The 25,868-nt window shown below is 46.8% G+C and overlaps 1 long non-coding RNA gene across 2 annotated transcripts; it reads left to right on the top strand.

The window, feature by feature from the left end:
* LOC121027728 (uncharacterized) lies at positions 1-24,894 on the top strand. Of its 2 annotated transcripts, none has more exons than XR_005788897.1 (3): positions 1-258; positions 20,349-20,564; positions 24,371-24,894. It is a non-coding gene; the product is annotated as an uncharacterized LOC121027728 (long non-coding RNA). The 2 variants fall into 2 exon arrangements; XR_005788896.1 differs by lacking the exon at positions 1-258 and adding an exon at positions 15,440-19,817.
* Positions 24,895-25,868: the final 974 nt, after the last annotated feature.

Here is a 25,868-nt window from a genome sequence, read left to right as displayed (position 1 = left end):
TCTCGGGACAGAAATACAAGCGATTTCCTTTAATAAGAAAGTACAGCAATGGCCCAGTTTCTTCCCAGCTCTCGGTGCACATTACCGAGATGGCACCAGGAGGCAAGCTGCACTATCACTGAGACGTTGCTCTGAGGGGAAGGAGAGAGGGAACTTGACGAATCAGCCAATTTGCAGATAAAGAGCAGGACGAGACCCGTCTCCCGGACCAGAATAGTAAGTGGAAAGAAGAGGAATACTCAAAGCTGATTTCAAAAGGTCGGGTTCAAAGCACCCTCAAGTGTTCATGGCCATCATTCCTAAGATACCGTCTCAGTTCCAGAGGTCATCTAGCCTTGCTTTAAATAAGCCATATGATGACTCTGTGTCATCGGAGTGTAAAGGAAAGGTCACATGGGCTTTGAGGCAAACAGGACTGAGTTTGAATCAAACTCCACCATCTAATTGCCGAGCAACTTGGGCAAGTTCGTCGTTCATTTGTTCATTCCTTCACTCAGCAGAAATGTCTCGAGCACCTGCTGGGTCCCAGATGTTGTGCCTGGCACTAAGAATCCATGGTGAGCAAGACATTGTTTTTGTCTTTCAGGAGTTTATAGTCTAGTGGGGGACAGTGCTATGCTGTGCTAAGGTTAAAAGCAGAGTGAGCGGGAGCATGTAGGAAAGAGGTCACCAGTGGGTGTCAGCCAATGATGTGAGGGTGGGGTAAATAGGGGACCCACATTTGTGGGGAAGAGGCTTCCAGACAGAGAGAACAGCTTCCAAAGGTTTGGAGCAGGAAATAACAAGCAGACTCCTGGAATTAAAACTGTCAAGTGTAGGGGCGCCTGGGTGGCTCAATCGGTTAAGCACCCAACTTTGGCTCAGATCATGATCTCACCGTTCATGAGTTTGAGCCCCGCATCGGGCTCTGTGCTGATAGCTCAGATCCTGGAGCCTGCTTCCAATTCTGTGCCTCCCTCTCTCTCTCTCTGCCCCTTCCCCGCTTGCACTCTCTCTGTCTCTTAAAAATAAACAAACCTTTAAAAAAATAAAAAAAATTTTAAAAAATGAAAAAACTCGTCAAGTGTAGCTGTGTGCCAGGACAGGAGTGACAGGGTGATACTGAGGAAGCAGCAGGAGGCAGATCTTGAAGGGACATCCAAGGCAGATTCAAGACAAGCCAGGAACTGTAGAACTTCAAGCTAGGCATCAGGATCAGATGGCTGAGAAAGCCCCCTGACGGCGGTGCAGAATGGATTCGAGGGGGTGATGGGTCAGGAAGTGGTTGTCACGTGCTTTGGAGCCGTGCGATGGCTGGGGCTGGTGAGTCACGGGTGGTGCTGAGAGCTCTTTCACAGCCGAATGACTGGACTTGGTAATTGTCAGATATGGTAGGTAAAAGGAGGAGGGACCCCGGGGTGATTCCCATTCACCAGAGCTAGGCACTGTCACAGGGGGTGGCACAGGGGAAGATGGGGAATTTGTGCTGAGTTTCAGGCTGAAGACTTTCCGTGGGCAATTGTGTGAATGTGCTGGGACTTGGAAGGGTGACAGGACTGACACATGGAGGATTGTTGAAAGCACATGAGCAGAGGTGATCTCCAGGAAGAGCACTTTACTCAGTGAAGAGAAAAAGTGCCTTCATCAGGGGCACCTGGTGGCTCAGTCGGTTGAGCGTCCGGCCTCGGGTTCAGGTCATGATCTCGCGGTTTGTGAGTTCGAGGCCCGCGTCGGGCTCTGTGCTGACAGCTTAGATCAGAGCCTGGATGGAGCCTGCTTTGGATTCTGTGTCTCTGTCTCTCTCTGCCCCTCCCCTACTTGTGCTCCGTCTCTCCCTCTCTCAAAAATAAACATTAAAAAAAAAGTGACCTCATCGGTGAGATGGCTAAGGTCTGAGATGCAAGAAATAAGCAAGATATCACATGTAGCGTGTCTAGGAGGATGCCTCGGACAAGGTACGGTGGCCGTTGATGGCAGGCCCCTGTCTTCATCTCCCTGCGGTGCTGTGGGGCAGACTTGTCCCACATCAGTGCCGTTTTCACACTCTTACCTGCTCTCATCCTTCTTAACTGTCTCTCTCTTTGATTTAATACGAGCTATGAAAACCCAAGCCTGCCCTCCCCGCTCCCCCATCTATGTCCCAGAAAATGAAAATGGGCTGCTTAATACGCAAGCCCCGACCTACATCTTACAGTGTTCAGACTGTTCCCAGCCAAGCAGGATTTGAGTCAGAGACTGAGACTTGTGTCACTCAGGACGCATCTTAAAGCCATGGTTTGCTTCATGATACATAGGAGAGAAATCTGGTCAGGAAACTCCAGAAAATCATTTCTCGGCCATCTGTCTTCCCCTGACTGGCAGCCAGAGACCGCTCACCAAGTCGTGTATGGGAGCTCGGCAGCTCAGTTGGAAAGGAACCCGAGCCAAGGTGCCAGGGTGCGTGTGCTGTGGCTTTGGTGATGGCAGCCGGCTGACAGGCTACCCCCGGGTTCAGCAGGACCAGATTATCCAAGGACAGGAGAGCTAGCTGCCTAAGCCTTCCCAGACAGTTCGTTATCGGAATGAACTTTCCATCTGATGGAATGTTGGTCGTGCTGTACTGACAGCCAAGCCCTGACTCCGCTGGTTCTTCCTTTTCAACTTAGTCCTGCTTTGAAAGGAAATGTGAACCAAACAGACTCTTCCCCAGTGCTGGAGGAGCCCCAGAGAGATGACCCCCCCCCCTCCCGCCTTGCCCAGTTGCCCCCAGGGCCTCAAAGCAGGAGTTAACTACTCTTCCCGGGAGTCTATTGAAAGTGAGCTGACTCAATGGAAAGCTTGAATCAATGAACTGTGCTTTCAAGTGAGTAAAAGGAAAGAAAAGAACAGACAGGTGGTGCTCTCCAGGAGAGGCAAAATGTTTGTATTTATAAGAAAAAAAGCCTTCCTGACTTCTTCCTTACCACTCTCCCCACCACACCATCCAGGCTGCATCACTGCAGATTCTATTCTTGGCATAGCCCAAGCCTTCGATTTAGAACAACATGGAGAAAGGCAGGCGTCCTCCATTTATCCAACCAGACCATTTGTCATTATGTGCACCAAGGGGCAATTTTGGCTGAGGCAGAACCCAGCTATTGGGTTGTCATCCCTCTCCATCTATTTGTGTCCATTCATATTCATGGGGCTCGTATTTTGTAATTGGAGGAGGAAGAGAGCAGGGGGTTCATGAATCTGTCTTCCACCTGCCCCTCTTGGCCTGGGTTTGATCTCTAGAGGGATAAGAACCTGAAACTGACGGAATTATTTTCATGGGAGATTCTGCTCGATTCTGGGCACAAGCTGGGATGCGCAGGACCCAGGTGACAAAGTGTGGTCTGGGAGTGGGAAGAGGCTCCCCCCTCTGCCCAGATCACATTGCCATGCTGAGGACTGGTGGCCTTGGAAGGCTTCTTCCAGTGGGTGAGTGACAGCTGGCAGAGGAGATCACATAGGGCAGTCCTGAGTGATTGCTGCAGTTGGAAGCCTGGCCTGTCATCTCCTTGAGGCTCTCCTGCAGGGGTTCCTAGAATTTATCTGGGGCCTCCGGAAAGGGGCTAGATTGTGCATGGGCAAGAAAGGGATTGCTCAGGATCACTGCATTTGGGGTATAGACATAAATATGACCCTGTGTTATAGTCCTAAACCTGGAGACTGTGGGTCACTGGGGAGCATTTGTGAAGGCAGAACATCAACGTTACTCTGTCTGGCCACTTCTCTGTCTCCAACTGAACTCAGCCCTGACTGTCCAGGACCTCCTCTGGAAGAGCAGGTGGTATTTCCCCCAGCCACTCAGAGGAGGGATTCTTAGCCAAGGAGAGGACCCAGAACCCCTGCTGCCTCTAGGGGAGGTCTGAGGATGTGGGGTGAGCAGCAGAGAGGCTGGTGCTAGGAGTGGTGTCAGTCTGGAGCAGATGGAAAAGAGGAGGGAAGTATATAATGGTCTCAGGTGGTTACGTTGAACCACACTGTCGGCCCTGACAGAATCCTATTTGCTTTACAGCGGGGCTAATTGACAAGGACAAATGTGTGAGCTTCCAAGGAGAACTCAGCAGAGCCAGAAATTCTACCTCTAGGAAGTGTTTCTTTTATTCCAGAATTTCAATCCTGTGGGAGTCAATACAACAGGTCTAGCTTAGGGACCAAAACATTCTAAGAAGAAGAAAAAAACAAAACAAAACACAAGACCTAAGATGAACAAGACCAAACCCAAGACCAAGATACCCTGAGGCCCCTTTAATAGTAATTCCCTGTATGTGGTCCAGATGCCAAGCTGTATGATGAGAAGTTCTTGGGGTACTGGTTAACAATGAAATTCCTTGGTCCCACCCAAGCCCCACCTCCCTTGGGGAGGGCCTGGTAATCTACTTTTATGACAAGAACCCAGAAAATTGCTATGCACACTAAAATTTAATAAAACCTTGTCTATACCTTGGGGTGCCTGGTGGCTCAGCCGGTTGAGCATCTGACTTGGGCTCAGGTCATGATCTCAAGGCTCATGGGTTCCAGCCCCGCGTCGGGCTCTGCGCTGACAGCTCGGAGCCTGGAACCTGCTTTGGATTCTGTGTCTCCCTTTCTCTCTTCCCCTCTGCCGCTCACACTCTGTCTTTTTTTCTGTCTCTCAAAAATAAAAATAAACATTAAAAATTTAAAAAAAAATTTTTTTTAATGTTTATTTATTTCTGAGACAGAGAGAGACATAGCATGAGTGGGGGAGGGGCAGAGAGAGAGGGAGACACAGAATCCGAAGCAGGCTCCAGGCTCCAAGCTGTCAGCACAGAGCCGGACGCGGAACTCGAACCCACGAACCGTGAGATCATGACCTGAGCCGAAGTCGGTCACTCAACCGACTGAGCCACCCAGGCGCCCCCAAAAAATTTTTTTAAAGAAAACTCTGTCTATATCTATGCTGTTCAATACAGTAGCGACTAACCACTTGTGACTATTTATATTAATTAAAATGAAATAAAATGTAAAAAATCACTTTCTCAATTATGCTAGCCATATTTCAAGTGCCCAATGGTCTCATGTGGCTAGTGGCTACTGTATTGGACAGTGCAGAGCATTTCCACCATCGTGGAGAATTCTATTGGACAGAGCTGGCTGTAAGGAACCTTGTAAATGTGATGTAGAAGATTACAAATATTTTTGTACCGATAGGTGAACTTTAATCAGTTTTTCTACAGAAACATTTGCTCCTAAAGAGTGAGCTCTGCATTGGTTGGCATTGATCTGTGAGGTCCATGGCTGTCTCTGTGGGTCACGTCTTTCCTGCCTTTTGGTTGGGCCATACGGAGCCTCTACAGGAATTAGGGGAGTAGAGCCAAATACGGCGGCCTGATACACCTCTAGATAGGTATGCTCTCGTGACCACCCCTCAGTGGGGCAGTGGAGTCTTTGTGCAAAGCAGAAGTCTCTCAGTGCTCTGGGCTGATGCAAACCTGAGCCTGCACAGTGCATAACATATAAAACCTTATGCAGTGGCCCTGAGTGGGGAGTAGATTTAGCTGAGGTTGCAGATGCCTTTGTCCAGAAAAGACAAAGCTTTAGCGTCCTATTTTTCTATATGAAACTTATTGCCAAATTGGTTTCCATACAACACCCAGTGCTCATCCCAACAGGTGCCCTCTGCAATGTTTAGGGTCCTATTTTAAAGCACTTGCTAAGGCTGGGCCCCATGCTGGTTCAGGGGACCCAAGAGCCTCTGACAGGAGGTCGGTGCCTTCAAGTTGTTCACAGTTGGGCTGGGAAGGGGCGCTAAAGAGAACATCCAATGCAGTGTGGGAAGTGCAGTGGTGAGGGATGGCTTTCCTACAGGGAAGTTAACCTGTGGGAAGGGCAGGGACGTCTTCCTGGATGCCTGAGACCATATGGAAGGAAGACCAGGAGGCAGCCAAGTGACCGGAGCTGAGAAAGGCAGTGTGACAGAAGGGCAGCCGGACTGAAGGTAAGGGGAGACGCGGCGTGGTGTTTGGGGAGCCACACGTCTAAACTGGGGCTGCGGGAGCTGAGGGTCCAAGTCAAAGAATTGGAGATGAGGGAGAGAGTCAGGCGGAGGCTGGGGCTGGAGCCACACAGCTGGGGCTCCATCCTGCTTCCAACGGGGAGGCATGGGAAGGCCTTCAGCTGCTCTGATTGCCGCTTTAAATAGATTGCTCTGAAAAACCTATCAGAAGTAATAATATATTTGTAGATTGCATTTTATCTAATTGCATTTGAGCCTCACAACACTCCCTAGAGAAGCAAGTCAGGCATTATTTTCCATTTTGTAGTGGAAAGCGAGGCTCAAAGAGGTGGCATCGTTTTCCCAAGGGTCACATGACCCCAGTCAAAAATTTAGAAAAAAATTAAAGATTGTGTTAATATTAAGATTTCCTAATTATGAGAGCAGTATGCATTCATGAGAAAAATTGGGAGACTATATAAAACTATAGAGAAAATAAAATTCACCCATAGATCCACATTCAACTGTTACCATTTTATTGTGTTGACTTTCAGTCACAACCACACACACAATACTATTTATACCACAGATATAAGCTTTATAATTACATATAACATGTGTAGATATTGTACATTCTATATGTATTACATATATATTTTCATGTATTAGGATTTTGTATCCTGCTTGTTTTTACTTTACAGTTTATCATAAGCAATTTTACATGTTTTTAGATAGTTTTAGAAGATTTTTAATGGCCGCATGTACTGATAATTAATTTCTTGCTCTTAGAGATTTTTAAATTGCTTCTGATGTTTTCTGCTCGTACAAATATCGTTTAAGGAATCTTACCATTACCTTTGGATAAATGTCTTAAAAAATTACTGTGTCAAGAAGTATGACTCCTACTAAAGCTTTTAAAAAATTTTTTTAAATGTTTATTTATTTTTGAGAGAAAGAAAAAAAGTATGAGTGGGGCAGGGGCAGAGAGAGAGGGGGACAGAGGATCTGAAGCAGGCTCCACACTAACAGCACAGAACCCGATGTGGGGCTTGAACTCACAAACCAAGAGATCATGACCTGAGCTGAACTTGGACGCTTAACTGACTGAGCCACCTGGGCGCCCATAAAGCTCTTGATACTTTTTGCCAAACTGTCCTTCAGGAAGGTTATGCCAATTTGCTCTCCTGCCAGCTGGGTGTGACGGTGTTCTCTTTACTGAAGCGTTCCCACACTGAAGCCTCTGTGACATAACTCAGCTCAGGGTAGGGACTTGCATTGTCATTGCGGTGATGCAATGAGGACCCCGGACACATTGCCTTTTCCTTCGGGCATTCAATGACAAGTTAGACTTGCTGCTCAACAAGTTCCCAAAGCCAGGGTTCCTTACCTCGTGGTGTTTCATGACGGGGGTTTTAAAGCTTTGGATAAACATAGGAAACAGAGATTTGTGTACAGAGCTAGAGGAAAGCTCTTTTAACCAATAAATCCTGTGAAATGAAATCCATCCATCTGATCCTCAATCCCACTTAAAGGGGTTTTAATAGACTTGAGGGTGTGTTTGATCACTGCATCTTACTTTGAATGAAGGAAAAAGCGTTTCCCAGGGAGAAGGAAAAAACCTCGTACTCAAGGGGCGCCTGGGTGGCTCAGTCGGGTAAACATCTGACTTCGACTCAGGTCGTGATCTCACCGTTCTTGAGTTCGAGCCCCGTGTTGGGCTCTGTGCTGACAGCTCAGAGCCTAGAGCCTGTTTCAGATTCTGTGTCTCCCTCTCTCTCTGCCCCTCCCCCACTCGCGCTCTGTCTCCCTCTGTCTCAAAAATAAATAAACATTGAAAAAACCCCCAAAAACCTCATACTCCAATGTGGAGAAGACACTCTCAGGCCTCTTGAGGCATGCTGTGGGCGGGGTCTGATTTGCTGCAAAGCAAATAGAGTGTGGGTCAATGAAATGTCAGTTGTGCAGCTCCTTTTCCTGGCTCTAGTTCATGGGTGGAAATGCAAACCAGAAAGAGAACAACTGTCCCTCCAGAGTTGATGGGAGCACAAGCAGAGTGAGTCTTAGAGAGGTCCTGAGACGTTTAGAGTTGCAAGGAGCTGAGAGGTGGCCCCACTAGAAGGTGGTAGAGGTAACAGTAGGCACAGTCTGGGCCTCCTCAGGGATGTTGGAGGATGGAAAGGAGGTAGTTGGATCTCAAGGGGAGTGCAGAGTCAAGACCCTAGGCCTTCTTCTCTGTCTCCCAGTGGCCACTTCATTTTCTTTGCTCTCCCTCTCTGTTTCTTTCCACCCATCTCTGGTTAATCACCTGTCATGTGGCCACAAAGCAGCCATCTTGGCCCCTAAGTCAGTGTGAGCTTTCAGCTCTGGGACTCTCCATCAACCTGACAATACTCTCCATGTCTCTCAAATCGGATTCCTGAAGAGAGATGTCTTGGCCCAGCACATCTACAGGTGGTCTCAGTCTCTAGGTCAAGTGGCCACCCCTATCCCCTCAGTCACAGGCAGTCATTAAGAGGACAGATGAGTCACCAGGCATAGCATAGAGGGCCGCAGGTTGTGGGCAGAGTGCTGTGGTCAACTACAGAATGTTTGAAGTGTGAAAAGAAGTTCAGTTTTTCTCTCTCTCTTTTTTAAAAATGTTTATTTATTTATTTTGAGAGAGAGAGACAGAACATGAGAAGAACATGAGACAGAACACGAGAAGGGAGGGGCAGAGACAGACAGAGAGGGAGAGAGAGAATCCCAAGCAGGCTCCGCTCTGTCAGCGCAGATCCCAGGGTGGGGCTCCATCCCATGAACCATGAGATCATGACCTGAGCCAAATCCAGAGCCAAAAGCTCAACCTACTGAGCCACCCAGGCACCCCCAGTTTTTCTCTTTTAAGACAGGCTCACAATATCCATGAGACCAAACCAGAGGAAAGGTCAGAAAGGAAGAGACTGGGGACAAGGCTTGTCTGGGCACAGAGGGAAGGTACACAGGAGCCGAAAGAGCTTTGGCCTTGGAGTCAGAGGACCTGTGTTCAAATCCTGGCTGGTGTGCCTGGGAGCGAGGTCTGCCTGGGGCCAGGGACTCTACAGGTTGCATTCCAGCTCTTCATCCCAGATCCTGCTGCCGTGCCTGAGAAGAAAATTATACTGTATACATGAAAGTGATTTTCAAATTGCAAATCATAACCTTTACAGTAGAAGTTAATGTCTCTTAGTGGCTGTGATCTTTCTGGGCTCTCTGGAAAAGCAGAGTAAGACAGGTATGAGTCCGTGAGTTCGAGCCCCGCATCAGGCTCTGGGCTGATGGCTCGGAGCCTGGAGCCTGTTTCCGATTCTGTGTCTCCCTCTCTCTCTGCCCCTCCCCCGTTCATGCTCTGTCTCTCTCTGTCCCAAAAATAATAAACGTTAAAAAAAAAAAAAAAGACAGGTATGACTGGTTCTAGAGCAAAGGAGAACTCAAAATTCACAATCACATGACCCTTTTACTCTTTTAAAAATCATTGAAGACCCCAAAGAGTTATTTGTGTGGGGGTCCAAAGCACTATGTTCAAAGTTAAAGCTAAGGATTAAAAAAAAGCACTTGACAATCCATTGTGAGAAAACACTAAACGTTAACATAAATTCATATTGTTATTTTAAAATAGTGATATTTTTCAAAACAAAAAAATCAAGTGAGAAGATTGGCATTGTTTCACATTTTTGCAATGTCTTTAAAATTTTTTTAATGTTTATTTATTTTGGGGAGAGAGAGAGAGTGGGGGAGGGGCAGAGAAAGAGGGAGACACAGAATCCGAAGCAGGTTCCAGGTTCTGAGCTGTTAGCACAGAGCCCAACGTGGGGCTCGAACTCATGAACCGCAAGATCACGACCTGAGCTGAAGTTGAACGCTTAACGGACTGAGCCACCCAGGCACCCCATTTTTGCAATATCTTTAATATCTGGCCTGCCACAATCTGTTGGGATATGCGGTTTTGACTGAGGTATATGAAGAAAATCTGTCCTCCGTGCATGTATAGTTGGAAATGAGGGAATTATCTTCATAGCCTTTTCAGATCATTATGGATGTTCTTTGATATCATACTCCCTCAATAAGCAGTAGTTGAAGTTGCAGTGTGGAATCTGAAATCATATCAACGAATTTTTCATTCTTTGTTCTGTTGCCACCCATTGGCCTCTCTTGCACTCTGAGTACATCTTTTACCAGTGCAGAATTTTGTTAAAGCGTGCATCGGTCATTTGGAAAATACCGTTTCAGCGAGTTCTGCAGAGCTTCTAAATGTTGACATATTTCCTTACATGGTATTAAAAAATTCCATTCATTAATTTTACCACCAGTCTCATCAGAAAAGTCTTAGGATATTGGGAAGCTGTCAAGCTTACAGTGGTAGATGCAGAGTGTTCCAAAAATTGAAAATTTTTGTTTAAAAGCTCAAATTCTATCGCTGGCAACAAATACTGTCAGTCGGTTTCTTTGACGTGACAGGCTCACTTTGTTCATTTTAGAAAATTTCTGCCAGATCCCCGGTCTGAATAACCACATTTTGTCTGTCAGTGATTCTTTTAAGCAAAAACGGTGTTCCGTTTTCTTAAAAAGGCTAGTGCAGCTCCCAGCGCAGACCTATCACATAGTGCCTTTCATCAGCCACTGTGCCTCAGCATCCAAACTGCTTAATGTGTACTTCCCGACCTGTCGCACAGAACATTAAAGCACATATACTCAAGGGTTAAGAGTAATACAATTAATAATAAAATTAATAATGTTTACCACCTCATCGAGAACATTCTTTTTTGAAAAAAAATGTTTATTTTTGATAGATAAAGACAGAGCACAGGTCAGGGAGGGACAGAGAGAGAGAGAGAGGGAGACACAGAATCAGAAGCAGGCCCCAGTCTCTGAGCTGTCAGCACAGAGCCTGACACGGGGCTCAAACCCACGGACCTGAGATCGTGACCTGAGCCAATGTTGGATGATGAACCGACTGAGCCAGCCAGGTACCCTGCATTTCTTTATTTTCTAAATGAAACTAACCTTGGCTTGAGGAAGTCTGCTGTGCTTTCTTCTGGGATTCCTTCCTCCTCTCTAGGGTCAGGCACAGACAAAAGACGAGGGCCTTGGTTTCTTGGGGTTGATGCTGACCAGCTCCTTGCCCAGGCCTTCTGGGTCCCTGCAGATGCCGGTGTCTCCGAAGGCGGCTCCACCACCCAGAGCCCTGCTCCGCGGTGGGATCCTCCACAGAGCCTCCGGGCTCTGGAACGTGGTGGCCTGCCTGTCCTCACAGACCCTCGTGCCAAGATTCTGCCTCCTCAAGGTGCATTGGCTCAGGTCCCTTCACCCTGCAGCCTGCAACCCTCCTTCTCTTTAGGAAGATCCTACATTTCTCCGCTGGATCAGGCCTCCCCCTTGTCAATCCCTGAAGTCCCAAGCCTTCAAAATTCTCTTCTCTAGCATTCTGGTATAATTCACCGAATAGACCTAATAAGCCAAAGGTCCATGGCCCCCAGACTCTGCATGAGTTTGACTGCAAATGGTTTTTTTTTTTTTTTTAATTTGGATTAATTGCCCATATTTAAAAATCGAGATCTTCACAGACAACTGTGATAGTCTTCTCTAGAAGCATTAGAGGGTCTGGAAACCTTAGGCCTGCATTGTTACATGGTGGCAGTGGCTAAAGGTGAGAAAAATGTGTCCTCTGTATTGCCCGAGACCTACTGTTCCCTGTCACTTCACAGCAGCCTTCTCTGCTCATTCACTTACTCGCCTGACGTCATTGAAGCCTTGAGCTTGTCATCTTTGTCCAGCCCTTTGAAGAACACAGGCTTTTTCGAGGTTTATCTTCTCCCACCTGGCAAACCACACACAAATTAGTTTTTTAATCGCCCTGTTATGGCCAAGAAGACAGAGATAAGCCAGCCCGACAACTTTTTACAAAAGGATCGCTATGTTGCCTTAAGCCCGGTTTAAAACTGGGGGCTTCTCAGGGTGCCTGGATGGCTCAGTCTGTTGAGTGTCTGACTCTTGGTTTCTGCTCAGGTCATGATCTCACGGTTGGTGAGCTCGAGCCCTGCACTGGGCTCTGCGCTGACGGCGAGGACCCTGCTTGGGATTCTTTCACACCCTTTCTCTCTGCTCCTCCCCCACTCGAGCTGTCTCTGTCTCTCTCAAAATAAATAAACTTAAAAAAAAATAAGTGGGGCTTCTCCCCAGCCATGCTGCCGGTGTTCCCCACGGGCATGTGTTGGTGTAGACGCCACTCGCTCCTGGACCCCGTGAAGACCAAGAAGGCACCTGGACCTCCGCAGCCACCATTTCCACCTCCCCTGAATGAAGTAGATGAAATGAGGGTGACATCAACCCACGTCACAGGGGCTGCTGGGCAGAAGCATTTGCACAAGGAAACTGAAGTCCAACAAGGCCTAAAACAGCATCAGTCAGCAGCTTCTCTCGCCTTCATTTCATCCTACTGACCTCTTGCAATGACCCTGGGAGAGAGAAGACTGAATAAGAGGGACCCGTGGGAACTTTGATGCTGACTTTTAAATTTTTTTTTTTTCAACGTTTATTTATTTTTGGGACAGAGAGAGACAGAGCATGAACGGGGGAGGGGCAGAGAGAGAGGGAGACACAGAATCGGAAACAGGCTCCAGGCTCTGAGCCATCAGCCCAGAGCCCGACGTGGGGCTCAGAACTCACGGACCGCGAGATCGTGACCTGGCTGAAGTCAGACGCTTAACTGACTGCGCCACCCAGACGCCCCGATGCTGACTTTTAAAACAGTGCATGTTTAGGTGTTTCAGGCTGGTGAGCCGTCAGGTGACAGGGGAAGGGGACGGGAGCGTACAGGGCATGCAGGTTGGATTTTTCATTTCCTGGTTCCTTCTGAAGAAATATATTGACGGAGGGTTGGTGGTGGGGGGCACCTGGGTGGCTCAGTCGGTTAAGCGTCCGACTCTTAATTTGGGTTCAGGTCAAGATCTCACCGTTCGTGAGACTGAACCCCGTGTTGGGCTCTACTCCGATAGCACAGAGCCTGCTTGGGATTTTCTGTCTCTCTCTCTCTCTCTCTCTCTCTCTCTCTCTCTGCTTCTCCCCTGCCTATGTGCATTCTTTCTCTTTCTCTCTCCCTCTCAAAATAAATACATAAACTTAAATTAAAAAAAAAAAGAAACATATTGATAACCAGGGACAGAACTATCCAAGTCGTGCATAGTGTTGACACTTCAATATCGCAAACCAAATGGGAATAAAATCTTTGAAACCCAAACAACAAGGTGAAGCTTCTCCAACTGAAGTTTGTAGAGGACTTGGAGTATTGCCTACTAAAGGGCTCTTGGGACCCCTTCACACAATCCCTGGGGTCCTACGGAGCACTGTTGAACAGCTACAGATCTAACTTATGCAAAGCTCATAAGAGGAAACATGGGAAGTTCTTGACGGAGTCCAGACAAACATGAGGGTGTTAGGTAGTTGACAATGTGCTGTTGAGGAAGACCATAGCTTGATGAATGTAGGACATGGGTTGGAAATAATCGCTGACTTACCAGCTAGGTGTCCAGGGTAGATCACCCCATCCTTGGCTGAGCATGTCATATTTTGAGCCTCCTCAACACCAGCCGTCATTCACAGTGTAAGTGGTTCTGATTATTCAGATGAGACTGGGGGAGCCATTTTGGCCAACTCCTCTCTGTTTGTGTACTATGTTCATCGTCATGCGAAATCACAGGGCTTTTGTGGCCACTGGCTCCTGCCACAGGCTGCTCCTGGGTCAGGGCCAGAGATGAAGCCTGAGAGAGGCTAGGAGATGAGGCAGTTTAGGGAAACTGGAGGCGGGAGGATGCGGGGAGTAGTTCAGAGTCAGCTTCACTGTTGCTTTTCTCTCTTCTTTTGTATAAAAAGATCAATCTCATGTCTAATTCATTTGAAAATTCCCCACTTCTCTGTGTGTGTTTTTGGTAAAAATAGAAGTCTCTGAGGATTGCGGGCTCCTGCTGAATTTTATGAGCAACTTTCAAAGCTTGCTAACCAGGTTCTTCTGATCTTTCCTTGAGTGAATTAAGCACCAGTGGGAGGCTTGCTTTCCGGGTGACTGGTTTGAGTAAAAGGCTTCCAGGGTTGGGGGTAGAAGACTTTTAAGGTCATTTGATCAATTTGCAGACCCTGGAAAACACAACAGAGTACACAGGTTGGCAGGAAGTTGGCCCCGTCACCCCTGTGCCCACCCTTCCCTGCCCCTCCCTCCCTCTCTCCTCCCTTCTCCTTTCTCCCTCTGTCTCCTCTTTCCCTCCTCCCTCCCACTTTCTTCCCCCTTCCCACCTTCATCCTTCTTCCTCTCCTTCTTTTCTTCCCTTCCTCTTTCCTTCCTCACTGTCCCTTGTTGGGACAGTGTCCCAACCATCACTCTCTGTGCAGCAGACTCCCAGCTCACCTCCCAGCTTGCAGCCTTGCCCTTGTCCAAGCCAGGGAGTGCTTTCCAAAGGCCAAATGTGATCGTATTTCCTCCCAGCTTTAAACCTTTAGGGCTTCTCTGGTTCAAAAATTTCTTCAGTGTTAGAAGTCAGGATACACGTTACCTTTGAGGAGGAAAGTGGGATTGGTGGTGGAGAAGGCAGGTTTCTGGAGGGTTGGCAATGCTTGATTTCTTACCTTGTGTGGTCGTTACACGATAGTCCTATTGTGATAATTTATTGAGCTCTGCCATGACAATGTGTGAACTTTTCCTTACACATGTTATACTACCATACATTTTTTTAAAAACTGGTTCAGTGTTTAATATCGCCCTCCTGTGCTTTCCAAGGTGGGGGTGAAGAATGGCTTTGAATACCAGGGAAGGGGACTATGGGGATTGCTGCAGGGAAGGGGGAGTCACTGAATCTTGTGACAGCTTTGAAGCTGGAATATCCAAATAATGAGCTAATTTCAGTGGCTGCTGGTGTGACAGATTTGTAGACTGTCTGATGAATGGTGCTATGGAACTGCAGTGTTCTGAGATGAGGATGATTCAAAGAAGCCTCTAGAATCCTTTACAAAAGGTTATGGTTTGGGAGAGGAGAGCAGGGAGAATTAGTCCTGGCCCAGTTCCCATCCAAGAAAGGATTTGGTTCGGATGAAGGTTGATGAGGCACCGGCTTGGTGTTGCTCTTAGCAGGGCCGTGAGGTTTCTCCATAGGAAAGCTTTCCTGAAGTGATCAGGGCTCCAACGGGATAGAAAACCACAGGGCCTGGGAGGGATGCGAGGTCTTCCTCAGAGGCAGGCTGTAAAACTGTTCCTGAGAGGTGACCCTAACGGGTGGGCCAAGAAAGGGTTCCCGGAGGAAGCCTAAGGGTGCTGAGACCCCCCCTGATGGTCCCATGGAGTTGAGGGAATAGGGGCAGCTATAGGTCTCAGAGTAATGGAAGAATGAATGTGTGGTGAGTGATGGGGAACAGGCAGAGAGGCTCCCTTGCCTCTCATCCGGGTCCCCAACTTGCTGAGCTTTTGCAGTCATTGGACTTTTTGTTCACTGCATTAAAAACAACAACAACAACAACACTCTTCATAAACGGTGTCTGTCTCCACTTAGCACTTTGCACACGCCATTGATGTTTACCTTCTCACGCCTTGGCCTCCCTGTTGGCCATGGCCATGATGGCAGCCCTGGCCGTTTATAATATCGTAGTCATCTCCAGCACCACATCTGACACCTTGCAGGTGCTTGGTGAGCATTTGTAGAGCAGTGTGCAGATCTTCAGAGGGAGAGCTTGCTTCCATTCTGCAACCTCCCTGAGGAGTGGGACTTACGATCTCCCAGAAAACTGAGGCTCAGAGAAGATCATTCAGAGCATATGGCTTATAAGTGGTGGGACTGTGATTCACACTCTGTATTAGGAAAGCCCTTGCCCTGAATCTCTATGCAGCGCTCACCCCATCGACTCCACCCTAGTGTTCCCCATCAGCAATCCTACAGGTTGCTAGGACTCCTACGAATACCCTGTGAATACCCTAAGTTATTCAGGATGACTTAGCCCTCCCGTCAATGAATGGATCCCAAATATCCCAAAGATCAGGTTTCCTAGCCAAATGGACAAGTCCTCCTGAGAGCTGGCCCCTGGCTTCGCCTCTGGTTCCATCTCCAGCCACATGGTGTCCTGCATTAATCATACCGAAATACCCATAGTTGTGTGCCTATGTCATCCCCCTTTGATGGGTTTCTCTTTCTGGAATAATACTTCGCCAGCTCTACTGGGCTGGGTAAATATAAATATATTATAAATTATAAATATAATTATAATTATAACTAAGATGCTCTTGACTACAGACAGCACAAAACCCACCCCTAAATGGTATAAGCAATGAGAGGACTTAGCATCTCACGTGGTAAGAGATCCTGTGGGAGGGGAGGCTGCTGGTGCAGAGTGTCAGGTCCCTGTCCCTCTCTCCGCTCTGCCCCTCTTTGCATTGACTTCAGCCTCAGGCTGGTGACAAGATGGCTGGGGTGGTTCCAGGGCTCACATCCAGACACATCAACATCGTGCACAAGGAAACATGGATGGCTTCTTCCTGTGTCTGCCTTCCCGGGCACCCCCGCACATCCCCTGCATGGCTCCTGGCCAGGCCTGATCGCAGACCTTCCCTGAGTCAAGGAGAACAGCATTAAAGCCCATCAGGATATACCCCTGGAGCTGGGGATTGAGTGGATCATGCTGGGGAGAGGAGGGCACCCAAAAGAGTGGACTCTGTCTGCAAGGAAGGTCTCAGGATTGAAGTGGCTCTAAAAGGTATCCAGCCTAACCTTTCTAGGGAAGCCTCCTCCAGCTGGCATTTTAGCCTCCTCACACGGCCAGTTCTTTCTTCACCAGCCCCTCCCCCACTGCCAATGTCCTTGGCCTGGCCCTTTGCTCTTTGGCACAGTGCCCCTCTTTTGTGGCCCCACCTGGCCACATCCTGTTGTGCTTCCCACATGCCTTGTTAGCTCGCTGGACTCTATGTGCCGCCTACCCACAACCCTGTGCCTTCTTCCTGGTCAGTGCACGCTTCTCATGGAGGGGGCTCAGCCAGATTAACCCTGCCCACCCGTGTCGCTGTCCTCCCACAACCCTCTAGACTTGGGGATCCTCTCCATGGATTTACCTGCTGATGATTTGCTTGAAAACCTTCTCAGTTTCAAAGTCATTTCTCATGCATTTCACAGGCATGTTTTTTGTTCCTTGATAAGAATGATGTCTTCTAATTCTTTGGCAATACCGGAAACAATGAACCTCATGCATGCACACACACACACACACACACACACACGCCCTCTTCCTACTTGAAAGCCACACTGGGAAGGGAGGCAGCCAATCAGTGCCGCTAACTAAGTAGCCAGCGTGCCCTCAGCCTGGCGTCTCGCCCTTGCCCTCGCCCCTCTGTTTGCAGAGATGGCAGCTGCCTCTGTATGTCTGGAAGGTTGCAAAAGGCGCAGCTCCAGCAGCTAGGGCCAGAAAGCCCTAGGACCAATTTGCTTTTTTGGGCTAGAGTGTTAGTCTCAGGGAATAACTGAAGCTCTATGGTGAACAAGCTGCCTGAGCTAGGGGGTGATCGCGGGAAACCGGAACCCGTGGAGCACCTGCGATGTGCTCTGTACCTGTTCTTCTTTCAGCCAGCGCTGCTTCTCTGCCAGTCTGTCTCTGCGTCCATCTGTCTGGAGGGTTCCACATACTCTGCTAAGCTCAAATAACATCCGGTGGTCAAGTCCCCAGGAAAAGTTTCTTCTCTTTTTTTTCTGTTGTTGTTATACTTTGTTGCAAACCCTTTTGCTTGGCCTCAGCTCAGCCCATAAGAGAGTGCATTGCCCACCTGCTTGCCTCTCTACTGGGGGATGAACTCCTGAAGGCCAGGAATCATAATTTTTCTAGATCTTCGGGTCCTCTGAGGACAGATCCATGCCTGCCAGGTAATAATAAATAAATTCTTGTGGAATTAAATTAAATTAATTGTTGCTGAGGGCAATAGAAATCAAAATTCAGAAGGAGTGAATGAACCCAGAACTTAAATACAGAGACTCTTAAATATGTATTTCTCCCCTTTATTATGGTGCATGGAAAGAGAATGGAGAAAAAGGGAAGGAAATAGAAGAAGTGAAGATTGACCAGGGCTCTCCCTCTCTCGATGAGCTTCTTTTATTTTTTAAAAAATGTTTATCTATTTATTTTGAGAGAAAGTGTATGTGCGTGGTGAAGGGGCAGAAAGAGAAGGAGAAAATCCCAAGCAGGCTCTGTGCTGTCAGCATGGAGCCCGGTGTGGGGTTCCATCCATCATATGAACCGCAAGATCATGACCTGACCCACATCAAGACTCGAGGCTTAACCGACTGAGCCACGCAGGCGCCCCTCCCTCTCTAAATGAGCTTCTTAAGAGCAAGAACTATTCTATATCCTGTGGCCCTTCTCAGTGCCTAGAATATGGGAAATGATCCATAAATACTTGTTGAGTAAATACATGGGATATGGGTCAGGTTGTGCTTTGGGGCTGGATTCTGAGCACTGATTGAGGTAGGGCATGAGGACCTTGGAATCTAAGATGGGATAGGGCAGCCCTTATGAGGGATAATCAGTTTGGCCTCTGTCGCCAAGACCTGTGGTTGATCAACTGGCTTCTCTGTCTTCAGCCTCCCCCAACCCCTACTCCCTACCCTCAGCTCCAGCACCTGCAAGGTCACATTTCAGACTCTAAACTGAGGCCTTTGAGACCAAACCTGTCCCTCATGTATGCCAGACCCCCTGGAAAAAGGGTAAGTGGAGGCCCAGGGGCCATATGTCCAAACATAATCAAGTTATAAACCAAGTGAAGCACCTGTTCAATAAAATATATGCTAGCCTCCCATTTTGACAAATATATCTTCAAAACAACAACAAAAAAGGTGTATAAAGCTATAGCTTTTATATGATGGAAATTTATCCAAATTTCAAAGATGACTGGCTTAAATTATAATTAAAATCTAGGCATTCTGTTGATGAACCAGTGATAACAGGGCGAATTATAAAACAAAAGCACATCTAATTCATAAATGACTATGCATTTACACTATAATTTTAGTGTTTATGTTTTTGTTTCAGGAAAATCACTAGTTGTGTTATTATACAACCAAGATATTCACATCATGTGTTCTATTGATGGTAATGATCTGGATTAAAAAAACAAAATAATTAACAATAATATCTTTAAAAAAGGGATCATATTCAAAGGATTCAAAGTCTTAGCATATTTTATCATAAAGTGTAGCTCAAACTAAATGGAAACTATTTGAACATAAAATTTTCATTTTCAGAAAAGTATTTCAGAAAAGTAATATTTCTTTTACTATGATAAAATTAAGGGTAAAATACATATTTAATGAATATAAAAATGGTTCATCAAAGTTATTTCAATCAAGCTAAATAAAACTATTCCTACAATTGTAGTATGTAATAGCCACGCATTACCAGTGTAAAAAACCAGTATTATCCCTTATGCACATTGTGTCTAGACCACTGGTTCTCACCTGGGGTGGTTTTGTCCCCCAGAAGCGTTTGGAGATGTCTGGAGACATCTGTGGTTGATACAGCTTGCTATGGTATCCAGCCAGGAGGGGCCTGGGATGCTGCTAAATATTCTACAATGCACACAAAAAAGACTTCACCACTCTAAGATGTCAGTAGTGCTGAGGTTGAGAAACCCTGGTAACGCACACACACACACACACACACACACACAGAAGAGACTCATGAACTGTTGGATACTGCCAAATGTTCTTTCACTGCTATGTGCAGTTGTTGTGGATACTACGCTAATTATGGGTAACTCCAGAATCACGAATTGGAACATGAAGAGAAGCAAGAAAATGGACAGGCGACGCAGACTGCATTCTGCAAGAATCTGTGGCCCTCTTGCTAGGTGAGAGGAAGAATCTGACGTTTTGATTAATTGTCTTTTCTTTTACCTAAGCGCTTCTGCCTATCAGTTTCCCCCCCCCCCCCCCCCCCCCCCCCCCTTAGCTAATGCACATTCTGAAATAATGTCCATCTCCAACGTCAGAAACAACACAGCCCACAGATCTTGACGTTCGGACGCAGTCACCTTTTGTTTCAAGGTCGTAAGACAAGAGATGTGGAGAAGGGCTGTCCTGGGGCCTGAATGGTGTCATTCCAAGAGTGGGTGTTTAAGGTTACGGATCATGCTGTACCAGAGTCAGGCAGCAGATCCCGAGTGACAGAGGTGCCCATGTTTTCCTTCATAAATGTAGTTTCTGTGTGTTTGTGACATGGTGATGGGGGTGGGGGGGAGCTCCGAAGCCTGAGGCCCAGGGCAGGGGCCAGGAGCTGCCATGTCCCATTATCAACCTCGGGCTCGGAGCAGGAGCAGGGAGGAGCTGAGAGGCTGTTAACATCAGATCATCTGCAGTTTTCCAACTCTTTTGCAGAGCAGAACAGCATGCTGTTTAGCTGCCAAAATATTAGGACTGAAAGCAGCTGGCAAAAATGTTCATGGAGGAAGTGAGCCTGCTCGGAGAGGCCAAAGGAAAATTCTCCTCGACTGTGACCCCAGAAGGACCCCCGGGCCTCAGGACCTCTTTTGGAAGCTTCTGCTCAGTCAGCTTGGGGCTCCCTCAGACCCCAGGGCCCCGGGGGCTCCTTTGAAGAGGTATGTTCTGAGACCAGTGCTTTTTGCTGGTCCTTTCTGGGGCAGTGGGGCTGAGGAGACCCTTGTCATTGCTCAAAGAAATTCTCAGCCTCATACTGAACTTATTCTCAGCTTATGTTTTGTGAAACCGGAAAACAAAAAGAAGTAGACAGAAAAAGCTACCTCCATATATAACTCAGCTAATATTTCTAAAGAGACAGGCCCAACGGGGAACAAATGACAGCCGCCTGTGCAAGTGAGTATTGAGAAGACAGAGGGGACCCATGGCTTTACTGAGACTCATCCCTGCACCCGTTTACAAGTCTCTTTCCAAACGGCTATCACTTGGTCCTCACTGCGACCTCAGGACAGGTAGCCAGGCAGGTTTCTTTTCATTTTACAGGATATTGACTTTGAAAGATAGAGTCACTCACTCACTCAGGAAGGCACATCCAGGAGGCAGCAGAACCAAGAGTAAGACTTGGTCTTTTGGCTCTAAAATAGTGCTCTTTCCAGTGACATCGGTGTTTCAGTCTGTGGACCCTAGAAGTTTCCATTTTTATAAGGGGTTTGTGAATCCAAATGTATAGTAGTTTCCACCTGTAGCCTCAGCTGATAGATTTATAACCACCGTCATGTGAAGAGGGTCTAGACTCTATCGACACTGATACAGAGCTCTTATGGAAGAGTCTGGCAACCGACACATTACCCCCTGCTGTATCAAGTCTCCTGGCAGAGAGGTGACATTCTTTATCACTAGTGACACTGGGCACAAAAATTCCTACAAGTGGACAGAGCTAGGATTGAGACACAAATCTTGGCTTTATGTTTTGTGGTATGCAAGGGACTCGTGATTCAGATAGAGAACACTGCCCAGAGGACGTGGGAGGTGCTCAAAAATTTTATCAACTGACCAAGTGACTAAATTGGAGACGAGGAGACGTCAAATGCCAAAGGGAAAAGCAGCCTCTGGGTGGCAAGTAGGGTGGGGAAATCAGCAAGGGAATCCCCTCACCCATGAGGGAAAAGGAATGGAAACAAACAGCAAAAGCAGTTAGCAGAGTGTTAAAAACTGGAAAGCTTTTGGAATAATGACATAACCGCGCAGTCTCATTAGACGTTCTAATGGGAACAGAAAAGAAATACTCGCCGCCAATTTCCTTTCTGTTCCTGTAATCAGTAGTACATTTTTAAAGTATCTAGTAGGGTGTTAAGTCCTTTTCAATCACTATGAGTTCATCCATTCATCAACAAATGTTCACTGCGTGGCTATTAATATGCCAGGCACTGATCTGGTGTTGGGGATATAACAGTAAACAAAACAGACAAGAGATTACCCTCATGGAGCTCACATTCTAGACAATGAAGAAATGAAAACGTAAACTACAATAGTATAGCAGGTGGTGACAAGGGCTATAGAGATGATGGCAGGGGAGAGACCTAGAAATTGGCAATTTTAAATACGATGATCAGGGACAGCCTCATTGAGAAAGTGATGCATGAACCAAAGCCTGAGGATATGAGGGAGCAAATCAAGCAGATATCTGAGGGAGGAACATGCCTGGTGTTCAGGAGCAACAAGGAAGCCATTGCAGGGGAACAGAGTGAGATAGAGAAGCAGGACGAGACTGGAGTCTGGGTTACACAGGACCGTACAGGCTATTGAAGGGTTAGGAGCTCTTACCCTGAGTAACACGGGAAGAGGTGATGTGATCTGACCTGCATTTTAGCAGGTTTCTCTGGCTACTGTGCTGAGAATAAAAGTAGGGAATCAAGGGTGGGACTAAGGACATCAGTTAGAAGGTTCTGGAAAAAGTCAAGAAGAGAGATGATGGTCGTCTGGACCAAGGTGGTAGCAGTGGAGGTGGTGACAAGTGACTGGACTCTGGATGTTTTATGAAGGTGGGAAAGGCAAGATTTACTAATAAATTAGATGCAGAGTGGGAGGGAAAGATTTATCAAGGGTGATGCCAGGGTTTTGAACCTGAACAATGACAAGAATACAGTTGCCATTTAACTAACGCGAGGAAAGCAGTGGAGGGAGCATGGGTTTGGAGGAGAAAATCAGAAGTTTGGTTTTGATTGTGTTGAGTTTGAGATATATTTGTGTGTGTGTGTGTGTGTGTGTGTGTGTGTGTGTATCTCTCAAAGGAAAGGTTCAAATTTGAAGTATGAATTTGGAAGCCATATCACAAAAAGAGTACTGAGAACGTTTACCAAGAGAGTATTGGAGAGGAAAAGGGGTCAGAGAACTGAAGCCTGGAGATTTGAGCAGGTTGTAATCAACCAAAGGCTGGGAATGGGTGGCCAGTGAAGTAGGAGGAAACCAGGGAAGCGTAGACCACCAGGAATCAAGCGAAGAAACGGTTTCAAGAAGCGTTGCTATCTCACCTGGGGCAAGGGCTGGGAGACATTAGGCAAGATGAGCATTGAGAATTAATTGCCCATTAAACTTAGTAACATGGAAGTCAACACTGAACTGGACAAGAACAGTTTCTGTGAGGCAAATGACAGCTTGACTATTGAGGGTTAAGAGAAAACAGGAAGAAATGTAACCGGTGAATATAGACAACTCTTTTTAGGAGCTGGATGCCAAAGAGGGTGGAGAAAGGAGAGCGTGTGGCTTGAGGGGGCCGTCAGTCAAGAGACGCTTCTTTTTGTTTTTTGTTAATTTTTCTGGTTTTGTTGTATTTATTGGGGTGGGGGAGGGTGAGAGAGAAAGAGAGAGAAAAGAGAGAGAGAATCCCAAGCAGAGATTCAGTGCAGAGCCGAATGTAGGACTCCAACTCATGAACCCTAAGATCATGACTTGAGCTGAAATCAACAGTTGGATGCTTAACCTACAGAGCCACCCAGGTGCCCCCCCCCCACCAGGAAGCCAGGTCATGGGCTGAAGGGCAGGAGGGAGGAGCGGTGCTGGAGGTATTTGAAGAGATCTTCCTCCCAAGTCTGTCGTGGGGATTACCTGGCCCATAGGAGAGGCTCATAAACTGAAAGGAATTCCTGTGTCTTTGTGATTGTTGTTCAGAGCAATTTTTTTGAACATTACATATATTGTTTTTATTATTGTAGTAATATTTCATGTTCGATATAGCAACTTATGGAAAAGGCAGAAAAGTATAAAGAAAAAAGTCATGATAATTATTCTCCAAAGAAAATAGCTATTAACGGTCGGATGTGCATCCTTCCAGCCCCTTCTTCTATGAATATACATTATGGATATCCTGTTTTGTATGTTGCTTTCTTTGCTTCACATTGTATTTCACTGTTTTCTTATGTCCTTTGGTAATGCCCCCAAGTATGATTTTTTTTAAATTTTTTAATGTTTATTCATTTTTTGATAGAGACAGACATGAGTGGGGGAGGGGCAGAGAGAGAGGGAGACACAGAATCTGAAGCAGGCTCCAGGCTCTGAACTGACAGCACAGAGCCCGACGCGGGGCTCAAACTCACGGACCGTGAGGTCATGACCTGAGCCGAAGTTGGATGCTTAACCGATTGAGCCACCCAGGTGCCCCCAAATATGATTTTTAATGGCTATGAATTCCATAAATGGCCGCAATCATTCCATGAGGTGGCTGTTCTACCATTTACCTTGAAATTTCCCTATTTTGGACATTAAAGTTAATACCAGTGTTTCACATGTGTAATTAATGCTGTAATGGACATCCTCGCAGAGAAATCTTTATGCTCTGGTGAATTCTTTACACTAATCTCTTAGAAATGGAATTAGTAAGTCAAAGGGTAGGAACAGTTTAAAAACTCTTGATAGATATTGCCAAGCAGCCTTCCAGAAAGGTTACACTAATTTTCATTTCTTCCAGCAGCATAGGAGAATGCCCTGACATGATCCTTTTAAAAACCTTTGCAGGTCAGTATCGATTTATTGGTTTAATTTGTACTTTCTTGATGACTTGTGAAGTCCAACTTCTTTTCATTTATTTACTTCATTTGCATTTCTTTGGAATGCCTCTTTACAGGGGAGTTTGGCTTGAGGAAAAGCTTCTCAGTGGAAATACTGTTGAAGCTGCCGAGAGTTATCTGGGCTGATCCCTTTCCATGATGCTTCTCTGGACGACAGGGACCCTCAGCTCCAGGAAGCTAGCGTGCAGCCGTGACCCAGCCAGCTATCATTGCTCTGTCCTGGTTCTCGGGGAAGGCCCCTCCAGCCCCTTCCTGCCCCTAGATGGCACCTCCACAAAGAGCGAATTTCCTCCCATCCGTGACCTGGCAAACAGGAGCCATCACAGGAGTGAAGATACATCAACGGAGGGCGGCAGGCACTTGTTTCATCTCCCTGTTGGTGTAGTGCCTGAGACTTGACTTGTTTTAAAATTAAATATTTTAAAACATTTAAAAAAAATTTTTTTAATGTTTATTTATTTTTGAGACAGAGAGAGACAGAGCATGAACGGGGGAGAGGCAGAGAGAGAGGGAGACACAGAATCGGAAGCAGGCTTCAGGCTCTGAGTCATCAGCCCAGAGCCCGACGCGGGGCTCGAACTCACGGACTGCGAGATCATGACCTGAGCTGAAGTCGGACGCTTAACCGACTGAGCCACCCGGGCACCCCAATATTTTAAAACATTTAATTTTAAAATATTTAATTTTAAAACAAACCAAAGGAAACTGAAACCGCCGCATTGTTAGCATTGGTTTTTAAAAAGTTCTCCTGGGCCACCTGGGTGGCTGAGTTGGTTGAGCGTCCAACTCTAAATTTTGGCTTGGGTCCTGATCCCAGAGTTATGGGATCAAGCCCCGTATCAGACTCTGTGCTGAGCATGGAGTCTGCTTAAAAGTCTCTCTCCCGGGGTGCCTGGGTGGCTCAGTCAGTTGAGCATCCGACTCTTGATTTCGGCTCAGGTCATGATCTCATGGTTTGTGGGTTCAAGCCCCACGTGGGGTTATTCGCTGTCAATACAAAGCCTGCTTGGGATTCTCTGTCTCCCTGTCCCTCTGCCCCTACCTCTGCTCGTGCTGTCCCTCTCTCAAAATAAATCAATAAACATTAAAAAAAAAAAAAGATTCTCTCTCTTTCTCCTTTTGCCCCTCTTCCCCACTCGTGCTCTGTCTCTAAAAAAAAAAAAAAAAAAAATTAGTGAGTGAGTTATTTGTGAGGCAGTAGCTTTAGTCCAGAGCAAGCCTTGGACTGAGACCTTCTCCCTGCCTGCTCATTACTATGGCTCATGGGACTTGCAATCTGGAATAAATCGAGTCTCAGGCAGATGGTCAGGCCAAGACAAAAGAACCTTGAAGCATCTATCCTTCTAATTTCCCTCCACTTTCCTCATTTAAAGATTAAGAATTTTTTTTTTTTTAAACAAA

The sequence above is a fragment of the Herpailurus yagouaroundi genome, unplaced genomic scaffold (assembly GCF_014898765.1).
Source record: "Herpailurus yagouaroundi ecotype Mexico unplaced genomic scaffold, PumYag 77, whole genome shotgun sequence".
NCBI classification, from domain to species: Eukaryota; Metazoa; Chordata; class Mammalia; order Carnivora; family Felidae; genus Herpailurus; species Herpailurus yagouaroundi.
Note: the sequence above shows the minus strand (reverse complement) of the source record. Positions and strands in the feature narration are given on the sequence as shown.